General features: G+C 39.7%; 1 protein-coding gene across 1 annotated transcript in view; it reads left to right on the plus strand.

Annotated features, from left to right (window-relative positions):
* GRIK4 (glutamate ionotropic receptor kainate type subunit 4) overlaps positions 1 to 18,501 on the plus strand; it is a 5,029,336-nt gene that overhangs the window by 2,758,242 nt on the left and 2,252,593 nt on the right. The gene's annotated exons all lie outside the window — the stretch shown is intronic.

Below are 18,501 nucleotides of genomic sequence, written 5' to 3' on the forward strand. Positions count from 1 at the left end.
CACTCAGTAATATTATGTAAATCAAATTTAATATTATTATTGCATGATATTACTGTTGCCAGATTTCTTTCCATGTTGGCTGTCTAGGTTATGCCTGAAAAAAATCATTAGCTTTAACCAGTATGATTACATTGTTATCAAATAAATGAATAAATCAAAATATAAATGCAATATATTCTTTCAACTGACAACTTACCTTCACAGTATTGGTCAGGGAACTAGTGCCAGAATACAACACTGTAACAGTAATATACAGATGTCAATTTCTGAGCATTATTAAAACAAATTTCAGAAAAAAATATTTGTTTATTAAACCACCTACTTCGCTTTTAATGGAACATTAAGCAATAATGCATGGTAAGGTAATGCTGCTGTGTATTAAAATCACCTCTGGGTTGAGTTGAGGCATTATATTAAGCTATGTTTTGGTCTCCTACAAGAATGTTATTTATAAACAATAAGTCATAACTCTAGAGACCATACTGATATGTCAACTCATTTCTAATAATAATGCACATTTTCTCCTGCTGATCTACATCTGTTGATGTTACTGTGAGATTTCAGTATTTTTTGTGCTGCTGAGACTGTAATGGGAACTCTTTGATTATCACAGGTTTTGAATATTAACAGTTATGAAGTTAGTGAAAGAAATACTTAGGCAGAATAAATACCGATCTGATGTTGTCAATTTTCATTCATTCTTCAACCTCTGGGTTCAGATCCAGTCCTTGGATCTGGCTCAGCTGCTGTTCTACAGCTCGTGGAAACCACAAACATTTGAGCTTCCCTCTTACCCATAATGCAGTATTTCCCCTCCCTCTCCAGATCTCGTTTGCTGCCGTCAGGAATAGACATGGTTGCTACAGCTCTCAAGCATAGTTGTTTCAACTTTATAAGTAAATTTATTCCTCCTAGTTTTCATCCTCCCTTTCCCTCGCTTTACCGCTTAATGGTATTTCTGCATTAGCTTCTTTTTCTTTGCCTTTCTAAGTTTACCATTGTTGGTATTCCTTTCATTACTGCTTAGGGATATTACGTCTGTACCATTGTTGGTAGACTTTTCTACCTTTCCTAACTTTTCTGCCAAAAAAAAAAAAAACTTTTCTTCTGTTTACTGTTTAGTTTCTTTTCAAGCTCATTAGTTTTAATATGGCAAATAAACATTCGGGTTTAAAAAAAATAATAAATGTGGGCATAAGATTCCTCTAGTTGACACCCATACACTAGGACCTGAGCATTATAGAATTATTGTACTATTTGTAAATCGCTTAATTCGAGAGCCCTTGCGGGTTGGAAAAAAAAGTTGATACTTAAAGGCCTTTTGCCTTCAGCCTTTGGTGAATCACTTAAGGGATCTACCCCATCCAAGCCAGACAAGAAAGAGTGGTGGATTCAGGCATTTCCATTAAGAGGCAGGCCAAGATGTATCTGTATGATTCTTGCAGACAGTTCATGTCATCATTCATCAATGTGCCTTTTGAAAGAAGTTCACTCTTTGGCCCCAAGGTTAAGGACACACTCACCAGGTGTGAGAAAGATGGAAACACCCTGTCTGCTGTTAGTATATGTTTTTCCACTCCTTCAAGAAAATAACCTTTTCCCAGAATCAGCAATGTATTCAAGAGATGTCGTTTAGGAAGTCCTAGGGTCCTTTCCATGACACAGATGGAGAAAGTTCTCCCCAAGGCAGAGGGGGGGAATTCCAACAGAAGATGTCAGCCATGCAGCAGAGGAGGCCTGCAGAAACAAAAGTCCAGAGACTCATTCTCTAACAGGCCTTATCAGTGCTCCTGAAAGGAGGCCCAGTTGCCCACCTCTAGTGGCAATCAGGAGTAATTTATCTCTGCACCAGAGAGCCTGGCTAGATTTAATAAAAGGTACTAGGATGTAGAGGATCATTTCCAGAAGTTATATTATTCCCTATTCCGGGCAACAGCGGTGGTGCAGCGGTTAGCATTGCCACCTCACAGCAAGAGGTTCTCCAGTTCCATCCTCAGCTGGGGTGCCTTCTGTGCGGAGTCTGCATGTCCTCGATGTTAGTTGCATGAGTTTCCTCTGGGTGCTCCGGTTTCCTCCCACATCCCAAAGACATGCTGTAGGTGGATTGTATACTCTAAACTGGCCCTAGGCGTGAGTGAGTGCATGTGTGTGCCTTCCGTGGAAGGTAGGGCGCCAGGCTAGCAACTCAACATCGTAAATCTCCACTGCCAATCATGAGCGGACAGGTGATCCGCTGTGGTGAACCCTAAACCAGGTAAAGCCGAAAGAAGAAGAAGATATTATTCCCTATTCCCATCCACCACCATTACAAAACAGAATTCCTGACATTCCACCCAGTCAGTGGAAGAAAGCAGCTTCAGACATACAAAATCTGTTAGAAGAAAGAGTCATCCAAGAGGTCCCCCCAGACCAGAAAGAATCCAGAACTTACTCAAGATTCTTTTTAGTGCCAAAGAAAACAGGGGACTGGAGGACAGTCTTGGATTTCCACGCTCTGAACAGGTCAGTTCAGCAGACCAAGTTCTAGATGGCCATGGTTCAGTCCATTTTGCCTTTCCTGCACAAGATGACTGGATCTTCTCCATAGATCTCCAGGATGTGTACTATCACATAAAAATGAACAGACGGTCCACAAAATACCTTTGCTTCCGGCTGGGAGCCAGTCACTATCAGTTCAGAGCACTGCCCTTTGGTCTCACCACAGCCACCAGGGTATTTACCAAATGCATGGCAATGGTAGCAGCACACTTCAGACTGCAGGGATTCCAAGTGATTTCATACCTAGATGACTGGCTCCTTACTGCCCCAACCACGTGCCTGCTGTTAACAGCTCAATACTATGTACTCTAGACTTGTTCCTAGCTGGCATCACAATAAATCAAAAGAAATCTCATCTTCTCAGTCTCTAAAATTCATAGGAGTAAATTTCAACACAATGTCAATGATAGCATTTCTGCCACTGCTAAGGGTTCAAACCAACCACTTTCAAGTTGGCAGAATAATTCAGTGTCCATCCATACCAGCCCACCAAGTATTACAAACTCTAGGGTCCATATCAGTGGTGATAGCTCTGCTCCCATTCATGAAGTATCATATGAGAATTCTACAATGGATATTAGCAACCCAGTGGTCCATCCTCCATCAATACTTGTCTATCAAAATCAGCATAACTCCAGCCTGCACGCAGTACCTTCGGTGGTGGTTTCACACAGATCAAATATTATAAGGTTGTCCATTCACCCTCCCTCAGCCCAAGGCCATTGTGACCATGGACGCTTCCCAGGTTGGGTGGGTGGGGCATTTCTTGGGGAAGAATGTTCAAGGCACTTGGTCCCCTGAAGAGGTCAATTTGCATATTAATGTGCTGGAGATGAGAGCAGTGCTCCTAGCATTGCAGGCATTCCAAGACTCTCTCTGTCTCCCTTCTGGCACTATTGTGATTCAAATGGACAATGTGTCAGTTGTATGGTTCATCAACAGACAGGGAGGTACCAGGTCTTACCCCTTGTGTTGAGAAACCCTGAGGGTGTGACAATGGGTAATATCTTCAAATCAATTTCTGATAGCAATGCATATACCGGGGAAATCCAATGTGATAGCAGACAAGTTGAGCAGGTCCATTTTATTACCTCACAAGTGATCTCTCAACAGAAAAGTGGTGGAAATGATTTTCCATCAATGGAGCAAGCCATGCTATGACCCTTATGCATCCTCCCTGAAAAACAAGTGCAGCAGGCTCTTTGCCCTAATATCTCCACTGGGGGAGTCACTGAGAGATGATTTCCTTCATGATTAGCCCCTGGGCTCCTATATGCTTATCCCTCAACTCCCATAATCCCCAAAGTCCTACAGAAAGAGTCTCATTTGAAGAGCAAATTAATCCACATTTCCCCTTATTTGCTCAACAGGTCTGGTTTCCCTTTCTTTGCGTCATCTAATCTGCCAGCCTTGGATTCTAGATCCAATTCCAGATCTTCTGCCTCATTTGACAGACATGACTCACCAGGACATCATGGGCCTCAAGTTAACTGCATGGTTTCTTCATTCCATTAATAGCCAAACAACCAATGCTCTTATCCCCAGTATGGCACATGCTACTATTATCCTCCCACAAGGGTTCTACAAGGAATATTTAGAAGAGCAAATGGAAAAGATTTGCCCTTTGGGCACAATATGACAATGACATGGACCCTTTCTCAGCAGCAGTTCATAAGATCCTGGAATTCATGATTTTCATTTTCATTCAGGGGGCTTCTAAAGCTAAGGTTCAGCTAGCTGCTATCTCCAATTTCCATGTCAGAGTGGAGAATGCTGCTCTAACTTCTTCATGTCTTTGTAAAGCCTTTATAAAAGGAGCATTTTTACTGAAGTCCTCCCCTTCAAGATTCTACTCAACCCTCAGACCTCACTATAATGTTACAGGCCCTAACTAAGGCACTTTTTGAACCTAAGGTGAGATGTGAACTATGATACTTGACTTGGAAAATAGTTTTTCTCATAGCTATAACTTCTGCTAGAAGAGTATCAGAGCTTCAAGTCTTATCATCTGAGCCTCTTTCACAAGGATATAGTGTCTTTAAGAACCAACCCTTTCTTCCTTCCTAATGAAGTGTTGGGATCTAACATTAATCAAGCCATTAATCTCCTTGTATCCTTCCCAAATTTCTCAAACAAAGGTGAATACATGTTACATTTATTGGATGTACATAGACAATTATGTTTCCATCTGCACAGATCTGACAAATTTAGGAAATCTGACCAGATATTTGTATCATTTTCAGTCACCAGATTGGGTCAACCAGTCTCGAAAGTAACTTTAACAAGATGGGTGACTGTATCTCCTTTGTCTATAACAAGTTAGGTTTGGTTTCTTCCAAAACCATTGATGGCCTACTCAACTAAGTCCATGGTGACTTCATCATCCTTCCTCTAGAATGTCCATGGATGATATTTGTGCAGCTGTGAATTGGGCTAATCCACATACTTTTATTACTCATTACAAATTGGATCTGGTCTCTAGGGGAAGAGCAGCATTCAGCTCTAAAGTTCTCAGGAATATCCTTCTTTAGAGTCTACAAGGATTCAGGTAGCTGGGGACCCTGTCCCAGAGGTTGAGGAATGAATGAAAATTGGAAACATCAGATAAAGAAGTTATGTACTTACCATAACGTTCCATCTGTGTTGTCCGTTTGCATTCTTCCTCAACTCCCCTCTCTCCAGTCCCCTACCCTGTTTCTGTGATAACTTCTGGTAAACCAGGAGAGTGACTTTGGAATCAAGTTTCTTTTTCCTTAAGTACCAGAAAGTGATCCCCATATTATTTGTAGTATAGTAGTTTTACTACAGGAAGCAGCAAACAAGATCTGGAGAGGGAGGGGCACTACTGCATTATGGATAAGGGAGGAGCTTGAGAGTTTCTGTTTCCAGAAGCTGTAGAACAGTGCCGAGTTGGATCTAAGGATCAGATCTGAACCCAGAGGTTAAGGAAGAATGAAAATGGATAACACAGATGAAATGTTATGGTGAGTACATAACTTCTTTTTTTGATTCTGTCTAGAATTCTAGGCAAGGATTTTCTTTTGGATTTGATTTAAGCTTATGCTTTATAGATGTATTAGAGACTTTTCCCTTGTCTGTCATCACTTGTGTTTTTATATGTGCAGAACTTTTGAGTGTCATTTTATTATTTACTGTAATTCACCTAATTTTTTCTCCATTTCCTTTTACTCCTTTGGTCCTTTGGTGTAGGCATCTTCCAATGCCACTTGCAGAATTTGTAGATCATGTCCTATATAAGCTGACTTAATTTATTAGGGAGAAAACATAACATTACCACATATAACAGTGAAGCAACAAATCCCTAAATTAAAGCAGGTATTTTAATGTTATTTATCTTGTTTTATTTCTGTTGTTTAAAATATGTAGTTAGTCCATGTCCCATTTTTAATGGAAGCATTGGAAGAAAACCTTTAGAAAAAATAAATCTGTGAGCATAGTAACATAGCAACAAAAGGAAGCATAAGAGAAAAACATTTAAACATAGTACGATAGTATCCAAAACACAAATGATAAAATTTAGCATCAATTACTTTACATGACATTCATCAGTTCTGTTTAAAAGAGAAGATTAAACATCACTTTCATCAGTCAGTTTAATTATAGCATTATATGTAGATGGAAGGAATATTTGTCCCACCATTACAATGTTGTTATGCATTTTGAAGAACTAACTAAAAAAATCCAAGAAGGTCATCAATGAGTTTATATCCAGTAACAGGGTTCTTAAACTGCTTTGCCATACAATGAATCTCATTATAATTTAAAAAAAAAAATGTTGCATTAGATACAGCTTATGTCTGAACAGGCAAGGAGTTTTAAATTCTAGAAATTCTCTACAGAAAGAAATTTCTCTTCAATGCGGGGTTTCAAGGGTCCATCCATAGAGTAGGGATGTCGCCTTTTAACTGGGCCAAAATGGAACATGGGGGTGTGACCAATATGATACTGGCCACACCCCTAACATGACATTACCACAATAGTGGTAAAGGAGATGCAGTTATGGGTACAACAGTGTGAAGTTGTAATAACATACTGAAATCTTACAAACCATTTAAATTATGAAGCTTTAACAGTAAAAATGAAGCATTACTTCAAAAACACACACATTTCTCAGTTGTAACAGTAAGTAAACTTTACAGAAAAAAACACACTATTCATATTAAACAGACAATTATGTGTTTATTTAGAAAAGTAAATAACACATCATTTCTTTGTATTACACTAACCATGACTATTCTGAAACAAGAAAACTAAAAAAAAATCTCCATATTCCACATAAGAACACTAAAAAGAAATAAGCCTGTAGCACTAATTTACCCAGCACAACAATGACATGAAGTACAGGCCCAACAGCAAAATAGCCATATTTGCACTAAACTCAAAACAGTACATTTTAAACTTACTGAAGACAGCATTAAAAACAAAATGCATACATAGATTTTCACTTATAAAAGCAGGCTATCCTGAAACAATGATGACGTGTTAGCACAATTCCAAATGCACCCCCCCCAAAATAGTTACTCAAACATTTTCCCTTTTAAAAGTACTTCTTGCAAGACATCCCTAAACAGCTAGTCTAAAATAAATTACAATGCACAAACAGACCCCATTTACCTCCAAATACTGCAATTAATAAGAAACATAGAGATTAACCTATAGTAGTAATTTACTCAGCACGATGGTGCAATAAAGAATAGGCCTAACAACAGCATGGCCATATTCATATTGTAATCAAAGCAGTACATTTTAAACGTATTTGAAGCCAGCATAAAAAATAAAATTTCCACACATTTCCACTTATAAAAGCAAACTATCTTGAAACAGCCATAATGTGTACCTAGTAGAATACCAAATGCACTACATTTATCTATGAACACGTCCCCTCAAAAAATAAAAAGTCATATATATACATACACATTTTCACTTTTAAATTTAGTTCTTATAAGTATCACTAAACAACCACTATAAAAAATACCCAAAGCAGTATGTCTTAATTTCTTCACGACAGCATTAAAAAAATAAATTGCATACATTTCCACCCAAAAAAGTGGAAACAGTCCCAAATCATTTCCATCTGTAAACACAAAATACCCTGAAACAGCCACATTAACAACAGAAATGTATCAACCACGCTACATTTATCCATGAATATTGCCCCCACCAGAAAAAAAAAATCTATGCACACATTTTAGCCCTTAAAAACTAATGCTTCTAAATCATTCCAAAACAATGACAACAATTATAGATTAAATTACACACACACACGCACACACACACACACACACACACACACACACACACACGCGTATGCGCACACATATTTAATACCTTTAAAAACTACTACTTGCAAATCTCAAACTAACCACTACACAGCTATAAATACTGTACAGTGCACCCCATTTATCTCTAAACATTAAAAATTTAAATTGAAATCAAGCACAATATTTCTATTTTTAAAAAGCCAGGGCCATAACATACTATTTGAACTTACTACTACAATCACAATCTTTGCTAGGCTGGTTATGGCTGCTGGAGTGACTGGTTGGCTGACTTTGGCTGCTGAAGTCAATAGCTAGCTGCCAGTGGTGGCTAGTGACTTCAAATCAAAGGGGGCCTGCAGGAGACAGCTGAATGGGTGGGGCCAATGGAAATGGGTGTGGCCAAGAAGAAAGGGGTGGAGATATGCTCAAAACCACAACTTGGACTTTTATTAAATACACTGGCCTGGATGCCAAACCATCATTATGAGATTCTAGTCAAGACAAAATGAAGCGGAGAAGAAAAAAAATATTTCAATGCATTGGCTTCATGACAACTTACTTAATATCTAGATGGAAACAAAAAGGTTGTGAGGCATGAAAAAATAAATTACTTTTTAAATACATTACTGGAATGCCAGTGTAAAAAAAAAAAAGCAGCACTCAACTCAAACCACTTCTCCTTGCACTGCAATTCTAATTCTAATTTGTATTCAGAAATCAGCTTTATAAAAGTACCAAGTAACATGCTCAAAGTAGCAATCTCTGTGATACGCCCACTTGGGAAAATGTTTCTTTTCCAAAAAATCTGCCTGAACTATCTACTTGTTTCATGGGGAAAACATGATCAAAGTAAAAAATGAACAGCAAACAAGAAACAGGCTCAAGATAAATTGCTTAAAGTATTACTACACAGGTTATGGACCACACATGATAGATTGGCATTCTGTTTAGATGATGGTAAAGCCTGCAAAGATGACTGCAACTCTCCAACAAATGTAATGAGCATCTGAAAATACTGTAATCCTGTCCTTTATTACAAATACTGTCATATGCATTTCAATACCTAAGGCTTATACGTTATCTGGTTATGTAAATATTCTCTGCAGGGCAATGACAAAAATGCTTTCAATGCTGATAATTCTTGAACAGTATGCTTATTAAAGCTTACTTGCATCTTACAATATCAGATAAGCTTACCTGATGGTCATTAAAGCATTGCTACTTAAATACAGAGCAACAGGCACTGCAACAACATGCATTTTCTGAATAAGAAGCATAAATCAACAGTATAAAAAAATATGACAGAAAACCAGAGCATTCTGCAAAACCAAGGACAGATGAAAAGTCACTGTACTACTTGTGTCTACCTTGGATGGGGTGATACTTTGCACACTTACACTGCATAACTGCTCCTTGCCTTGCTTGGATACACCCAGAGTCACTACATGGGGGGGTGGGGTACAACAAGTATGTCACAATTTGAAATGTCTCTTGCTAATGGTGATGGGCCTGACACATTTGTCATACCTGACAACCTCAGAGCAAGAAATCTGGACAAAGCCATCAATAGAAGTGGGACAAAGGCCCCAAAATAAGGAAAATATTTAAATGTTGCTCTTATAAACTTAGGGTCTTGCATTAGTATAAATTTTCTGAATGCTATGAAATCTGAAAGTCAAACGTCTGTCATTATTTTCTAACTTTAATCTTTAATGATTTGCCACTAATTTGCCAGAAAACCACAATTTTGTGAGAAATGGACCGAAAATGTAATGTAAAAATATAAAATAGCCACACAATACAAGTTACTTTTTTTGTATCCCCTTCACCTTCACTAACCTGCTATTTACCAAGTACAACTACTAAAAATTAATAAAGCCAACAACAACAAAAATCTTATTATACAAATTACAACTTTTTTGTATCCCCCATCACCTTCCCTAACCTGCTATTTAACAAATACTTTACAACAACAAAGAATTAATAAAGCCAAAAAAAAAAATCTTATCCTACAAGTTACATGTAACATCCCCCTTCACTAACCTGCTATTTCAGTTCCTTTCCTCTTTTGTTCTTTGAAGTGCTGATGTCTTCTTTCTTCTACACCTGCCAGGTAAAGGTGCACTGCTCTGCTGTCTCTGTCCACTGTCCTCCGAGACTCCTCACTCCTCCAATTAAGCAAACTCCAGGCCTCCAAAAAACATAAGTATACTGCTGCTGTTTTTCGGCTCGCTCTCTTTTTTCCAGCACATAAAGCATAGGAAGAGAGTGAGAGACGAGAACCAATCAGTATGCATCCAGCCAGCCAGCTGTGTCACATACATGACTGCAGGCGTGGTTCACTGCAGTTAAAAACTACATAGACTTGTGGGCATGTGTATAGTAAACCTTCATTTATTAATCCAGACTTATTTAACTGCAGTTTGGATTGAGAGAAACTATTTTTTTGTAAAAACCCGGAACTCACGAGCACGCACACACAGTTCGAGTACCGGGACTTAGCGGGTCAGTCAGACTCGCATGCATCGAAGGTAGTCTGTAGCCAAGCCACTGAATCCACTAAGCCAGTCAGTATTTTATTTTAAATAAATTTTTTTTGTTGTTTTTCTTTACCTTTAGCTGCAGGGGCTGCAGTCCTGCAGTCCAATAGCATGAGCTGCCACTACTAGCTGCTGCTTCTGAGTGCTGGAGTGGCTGGCTGGCTCTGGCTGCTGGAGTTGTTGGCAGGTTGTCTTTCTTACTGGCTCTGACAGCTGGAGTGGCTGGCTTGCTAGCTGACTGGCTGGACCTAGCTGCTGGAGTGGCTAGCTGGCTTTGGCTGCTGGATTGGCTGGCTTGCTCTGGCTGCTGGAGTGGCTGGCTGGCTGCCTGGCTATAGCTGCTGGTGTGGCTGGCTTGCTAGCTGGTTGGCTGGCTGACTCTAGCTGCTCGAGTGGCTAGCTGACTGGTTGGCTGTGCCTGCTGGAATGGCTGGCTTGCTACCTGGCTATGGCTTTTGGTCTGGCTGGCTTGCTGGCTGGCTAGCTTTGGTTGCTGGAATGGTTTGCTTGCTGGGTGGCTGGCTGACTCTGGCTGTAAAAAGAAAACAAAAAGACAAATCCCAGTCCTCTATTAGTGGTTGTAAATACTAATAAAAAACATTCTAAATCCCTGACCTTTGTATGGCTCTTCCTGCCTCAATCCCCACCCCTTTTATGAGTTGCAACCAATTGCTGCGTGGTTTATAACATCTGGACCTAACAGAGAATATCTCTGCCTGCAGGTCTGGGTTGGTGATATGACCACTTTGCCATGGAAAAAAAACAGAGGTATCTGTGGCTTTTCCATGGTGATTCAGTGCAATTGAAAAGCAGAACTTTTAAAATCCCACTCCTTTACACATTAGGCAATGGGATGAGAAAGCTCAAACTGTGAGCGTCCTGCTGATTGTGAGACAGATGGCAACCATACTGTAGAAATTTGTTATTTCTTTTTTACTCTGCTGTTCCTAAATATGATCCACAAGGTGAAAGTCAAGATGTCATCCTCAGATTACTTGAACACTTGCATTAAATCTCCCCTTACCTCCTTCTCTCTCCCGTTCCCTTTTGTGCACCATGTGGTACATTGGGCAATGAGCACCTATCAGCACTCATTGTTCCTGTACCAGTTACCACTTTTACAGGCTTAGGTCGCTAGCCCAAGGCCCAACCCTCTTCAGAGGGTGCACCACACACACACACACACACACACACACACACACACACACACCCAGACACACACACACACTCACACATGCACACACACATACGCACACACACACACACCCAGACACACACACACACTCACACATGCACACACACATACGCACACACACACACACACACACACACACACACACACACACACACACACACACACACACACACACACACACACACACACTCACACACTCATACCTAGGGCCAATTTACAGTGTTCAATCCACCTATTGCATGTCTGTAGAATGTGGGAGAAAATTAGAGCACCTGGAGCAATTCCAGACAAATGCAGGGAGGACATGCAGACTCCACATAGAAGGTACCCCAGCTGAGAATCGCACAGGAGAACCTGTTGCTGTGAGGCAACAACACTAACTGCTACACCACTGCCTGCCCTAAATCTCCCCTTATAATGTATTCATTATGTTTATGTAGCATTTACAGTGAAGAAAAAGTATTTTTTCTATTAGACCCAAAGATATCTAAGGAGTCAATGACAGAATAAATAAATGCAAAATGAAGAATAACAGTACTATGTCACAAACACACACACACACACACACACATACACACACACACACACACACACACACACACACACACACACACACACACACACACACACACACACACGAGCGCATACACAAACAGTGTAATTTTATTGCAGTTCAGATTATAATATATTTATCAAAGTTATAACCTATTTCATCTTAAGTATGCTCACAAAACTGACACATTATTACTTCTCTTCTCTACTGCTTTCTGTTACTTGGTTATATTCTGTCCTTTCTCCTTTTCCTAAATCAACTGACTCTTTACCTTTACTATCTTTACTATACTATCCTTTTCTCCTAAATCTGTTCTATCCTCTTTTCCACTTAATTTCCCCAAGCAAAATTCGTATTCTGCTTCAATGGTATATTTATCATTTAACAAATAACCAAATTAGTATATATATATATATAAGCTATCAAAACTGCATTGTGTAACTATACCAGCATGTATTTTACTGTAAACATGCTAATACATTTAAATTATTTGTTTTGCAATTTATCTGTTTTTGTATTCATGATAATTATATACTTGGGATATTCTCACTGACTGGGAAAAAACTACAGAACATGAAGAAGTAGTGTGTCAAGTACTGTGCAAGAAACAAAGACCATGTTTGTAGAGGTGTGCTGCATGCTGGGGCAAGGACTGCACCAGGTAGTGATGAAGCACTGCACTGCAGAGAACACTTAAATAATGAGATGTGAACATGCTGTGCACCTGAGCACATATCTGTGATCCATTATGGAAAATGGAGTAGCACTGAAAAAATACAAGATTATCACAGCTGAACAGAGCAGCAAGTACAACGATGAGCATGCTAAAGCAACGTGCTAGCAAACATGTACTCCACAGGACTGACATGCAGCAAGTACAACGATGAGCATGCTAAAGCAACGTGCTAGCAAACATGTACTCCACAGGACTGACATGCAGCAAGTACAACGATGAGCATGCTAAAGCAACGTGCTAGCAAACATGTACTCCACAGGACTGACATGCAGCAAGTACAAAGATGAGCATGCTAAAGCAACGTGCTAGCAAACATGTACTCCACAGGACTGACATGCAGCAAGTACAAAGATGAGCATGCTAAAGCAACGTGCCAGCAAGCATGTACTCCACAGGACTGACATGCAGCAAGTACAAAGATGAGCATGCTAAAGCAACGTGCCAGCAAACATGTACTCCACAGGACTGACATGCAGCAAGTACAAAGATGAGCATGCTAAAGCAACGTGCTAGCAAACATGTACTCCACAGGACTGACATGCAGCAAGTACAAAGATGAGCATGCTAAAGCAACGTGCTAGCAAACATGTACTCCACAGGACTGACATGCAGCAAGTACAAAGATGAGCATGCTAAAGCAACGTGCCAGCAAACATGTACTCCACAGGACTGACATGCAGCAAGTACAAAGATGAGCATGCTAAAGCAATGTGCTAGCAAACATGTACTCCACATGACTGACATGCATTATAGTGATTACATAGACATGTGTGATATGATGTCCAATCAACTAGGTACCTGTTAGTACTATTAAATGGGAGTACAGGCAATAGGAAAGAAGAGAACATAACAAGCAGAGGAGCATACAGAAGGGGATCATAAAGTAATAAACAGGTAGGGAGGGTAGCTACATTTATTTGTGGAGATAGGTCTCCAATTTGTCTACATATATATTAAAGAGAGGAGAGATAATTGGGAAGGTGAGAGGGAAACAGGAAGAAAAGGTGGGGAAGGGAAGTAATTGAGGCCAAAGAAACATATAATACAATACAATACAGACAATCAGAGGTTAATATAAACTTATTAGGAGGGGACAAACGGGGTATAAAGAAACAGTCAGAGGGCAGACATATGGTGATGAGGAACATTGAACAGTTCACAAGGGATGTATTAGGACACAATAACAACGGAGTACACCTGGCTGGGGGATAAGGTATAGTAAAAAAAAAGCAAGCAGCTCTCGGAATATTCAGAAAAGCTTATTGGTTTTAACCTTTTAGGCAGTGTGGTTTTACCTTTAAATATCTAGTATGATGTCTGTATTTTAGATTATTTGTTGTGATGAAGTTCCTAATGTCAGGAACGAAAGTGCTCAAATAATTTTATATTATCTACATTTGAATTAAAACTTTGGTTGAACATAATTGAATTCCCCTTGTTGTTACCCGGTGTCCTATTAGCTTCACTGCATGGAATTCATCTGTGTTTTGGAGGAATAAGGTATGTTACAGACAGACTGTTAGATACTAACTATCTTTGAGGGTCATTATTGGGAGCCATTGGATGGGGCAGGATAACTAGTGAAAGGGACTTTACCTTTCTCTGATGTCCTAAAGACATTTTGCTTCCGATTGAGTGAACCCATGATTTGTAGTAGTAGTATGTATTGGGTGCTACTCAGCTGGCCCCGGCCTGTCAGCAACCTCAGCAACTATGTACCACAGTGCTGGCTGAGTCAAAATGGTCAACTGAGTCAGCCTACCTGCTGAATAAAGGTTGTTAATCCCTCTCAGTCAAGGCATTCCCAGCCCTTTCACACACCACAGCCACAGCTGGGGTATAGGAGTGTGGTAGCTGATGCACCTGTGTCCTACTGGCATTCCTGTGACCTGTAGAACGGAGACAGAATGGGAGGGATGCCAGAAGTGAAAAAGTCCTACAAATTTGTACAATACACATGCTGCAGGCCATTCAATAATACTGAAACTAGCCTTGCTGTGCTAAATTGTCTCTCCTGCTTCCTGTGACAAGTAACATGGTTTATTTCTTGCTGTGTCCATACTGAAAGCAAAATGTTTATCTGAGACATAGCCAGTATTATAAAGCTGCAGTTCCACATGTAAGTGTAAGATATCAGAGTCCTAAAATAGTCTCCATCACATCACAACAGGAAAGATATATGCAGTAATCCACAGTAAGTATGACTGGTATGAATATATGCACTGCCAATTACACTTCAGCACAGACAGAGTCCACCAAAGTAGCACCCCCCCCCCTACATAGTTATGTCCTGGAAACATTGAGAAAATAAGCCTTTATTTGGAACACTCCTCATATTGATAGTAGCAACACATTTTATAAATTGCATCTTGCAAAACATTATCAGTACCAAATACCTACTGTACTATTCGTGCTGTCCTTGCCTTACCACTGTGGGGGTTCTTCAGGTTCATGGTGCAGTAGGTCATCATGCCATTATCACCATTGCTTACCAATCTAGGGAATGCTCCAGATTTAGCAAACTACTCAGCAAAATTGTATCAGGCATCCACCTTTTTAGATGTACCCACACTAGGTCTCAGCAGTTGTGCCCTGAACTTGCTGTGCACAAGAAGGCATGATTTTGCATTACACATCAGGAAGTTGCTCTCTTTGGGTTACTAACAAAGGCAGCCATCATTATGAATTTCCTTAAAAACTGTTCTCACTTTTATGAGGAACAAAATGACAGCCTGTAAGTCACACTGAAAGTATGACTTCTGAACTGCAAGTAGCACAGTATAATAGTGACTCTGTGAAGTATATATGCATGCTGCCACATGTCCACAGGCAAAACAAATGTGGTAAGGCCTAGCTGTCCTTTATGTAGTCCTTATGCTTCCTGAAATATAGTGATTTATCTCATTCCCTCCAATGGAGCTCTGGAAGTCTGCACTGTATCTTCCAATGGGCAGAAAGCCTAAAATTTTTGAAAGAATAAAATTATATCCTCACATTTCGAACAAATGTTCACATCTCAGAAACCATAGGGATTACTAAAAAAAGTGTATATTTCAAACCCTTCAGCACAAACTATTTTTATAGTGGTAGTATTCTTTAGGTTCTAGGTTTTAAACAGGATTTTATAAATCCCAGTAAACACAGTAAATGTTATGTTTGTAATATTTTGTATAATATCTCAGCATCCACTCAAGTTACACAGATACTGTAATCAGCATTTTGTTCATCCAGCTCAGACCAGTCAAATGAAACTAAGCCGTTCTGTCTGTGCTACTTGGGTGTTGTGATATGTAGAAAAAACATGACATTTATGACAGTATAAATAAATATTATTCGAACAGGAATTAATATCTCTTATACAAATTAGAGGTCAAATATCAGTACAGTTCTGTTTGCCATTGTGTATGCTTTAAAATGAAATCTTTCAATACTTTGAACGTAACACTGTTTGGAATTATTGATGCAAATATGGACAAGTAATACTTGACACCTACAGGCGTCAGTAGGATGTTATTACAGAAGCACCTGGAGGCATCACTTGGCTGTAATGAGTTACAGACATTTGTAGAACCTCGTCCCATTTGCATAAATTATGCAAACTGGTTTGTGTTGATAGCTTTTATGTCTCTCCACCAATTTCCTGCCAAACTATGCACAAAAAATAAGTAGTAGTGGAGGAATGTGAGCAGTGAGAACAACTTTCTGACAGGAGAAAAGCAGCTTTCAAACATGACTGGCATGCAGAACTGCGTTCTGCAGTACTATCATAAGTATTTCCTTGTTTGCTAGACATGTGAGCCCATGTCATGGAACATTATGTAGCTGATCTGCAGAATGCCTTTCTGTACCATGTTCTTACATATATTCAGCATAAATTAAGTTATATAGCTGTATAATCTAGACTGTATGTGTCAGAAAGTAGTGAACAATATTAGGACTACCTATCCCTATAGTATCCTGTTTATCCTACAAAGTTGATTTGTGTATATGCTGTGGGGGACAGCGGAAGTGGGCCTCCATAGCTGTATCCTTGAGACTGTAGTCCAGAAACCTGTTTGCCTTCTGTGACAGCTTAGATGCCCCCAACTCATGCTGTCTGTGAAGGATACCCTTCATCTGTGTATACATGTGGCCCTTGTTGTAGCTATCACAGGTCTATATGCTCGCTTGTTTACCCCTACAACTGGTCTGAGGTATCAGTGGAGTGCCCCTCTGTCCATTGCATATGTATGGTTTAATTTGTTTTCCTATCCCTGTATTTGACTGTATACACATGCCAACCCACATATTTGTTAGCCTGCTTTTCTCTACAGTTGTCTTTTGTTTTCATAGGTGTTGTCATGACTACTAAGGGGGAGGATACAGCAGATGTTGCACAACTTCAACCCAACTGACAATGAATTCCTGCTATACACAGCCTTGGATGACATCTATTTGTTTATTTATTTATTTTATTTATTTAAATTTGTTGACCGGGAGTGTCTGACTGGACGTAGGTCCATTTTCAGCGGAGGCCCGGGGAGAAAAGCTCCACAGTAAAATAAACAGACAGTAGTTACACTGGATTACATAGCGATTAACAATTTAACATAGCAATTACTTACAACATATTTACAGATGAAGAACATAGTACATCAGTAGACAACTAGAATCTTTATCAGTGAAGTACATAACAGACATTAACAAATGTTACAATGAGAAGTTCCTGCTGTATAATAAGTACTAGGCTTATGAGCATCTGAGCTTGCTATAATCAAGGTAGTTAGTGGAGTGGAAAGAAAGGTAGTGGTTGGATGGGGTGGATGATATTAGAGTGGGAGTTGCAAGGGCATAGCCAGCATGTTTTTAGGTGTGCTTTTAGTAAAGTTTTGAAGTGGGTGGATGATGGTACAGAGGTCATTGTGGGTGGGAGTGAGTTCCATAATTTGGCTATGGCGCAAGAGAGTAGTGCTTCACCAGCAGAGTTATTGGCTTTAGTGATCCGCAAGTGATTTTTGTTGCTGGATCTTAGTGGTCTGGTGGTGCGATAGGGTTTGGGTAGATTCTGGAGGGATCTGTTGAGGAGAGTTGTTACTGACCAGCCCCTGTTGGACTACATGTGGGAGATAATGGTTCACCATATCATTGTTGTGAATGGCCAGGGTCACATGGCACAGCAATGCTGTAGGCAAGTCACTAGTCTGATAAACTGGGCCTGAAGCATAGCAACAGAGAGGTGAGACAATGGAAAGGGACTAGCTAGTAAGCCTAACAGATGTAGAAAGTGTCATGTCCTTTCATGGAGATGAAGGCATAGGTATCATACACCGAGGAGTGGATACAGGTGTCAGAATGTCATAACCATCATGTATTTGAAGGAAGCTGCATTACTTTAGTAAGCATAAGTAATGTGTATACAGCAGTTGTGCATATACAGAATATAGGCAGGCCATAAATAGCAATGTATATGACTTCTATACATACATCGGGGGTGCATGCATACAGCCATATCAGTGAAGGTATGTGTTATCTCTGTTTATGCAGTTTCATATAAGTTGATTGCACATACATCACTAAGGTTAACATGTAGCATGGGTATTCACTTTCAGTCTGTTCTGTCTTGTATTGTGTATTCACAGGCCAGAGCACTATTACAATGACATTTGCACAGGCTGGGG

Source organism: Protopterus annectens, chromosome 8.part0 (genome assembly GCF_019279795.1).
Source record: "Protopterus annectens isolate FY-2018-M chromosome 8.part0, PAN1.0, whole genome shotgun sequence".
NCBI lineage: Eukaryota > Metazoa > Chordata > Ceratodontiformes > Protopteridae > Protopterus > Protopterus annectens.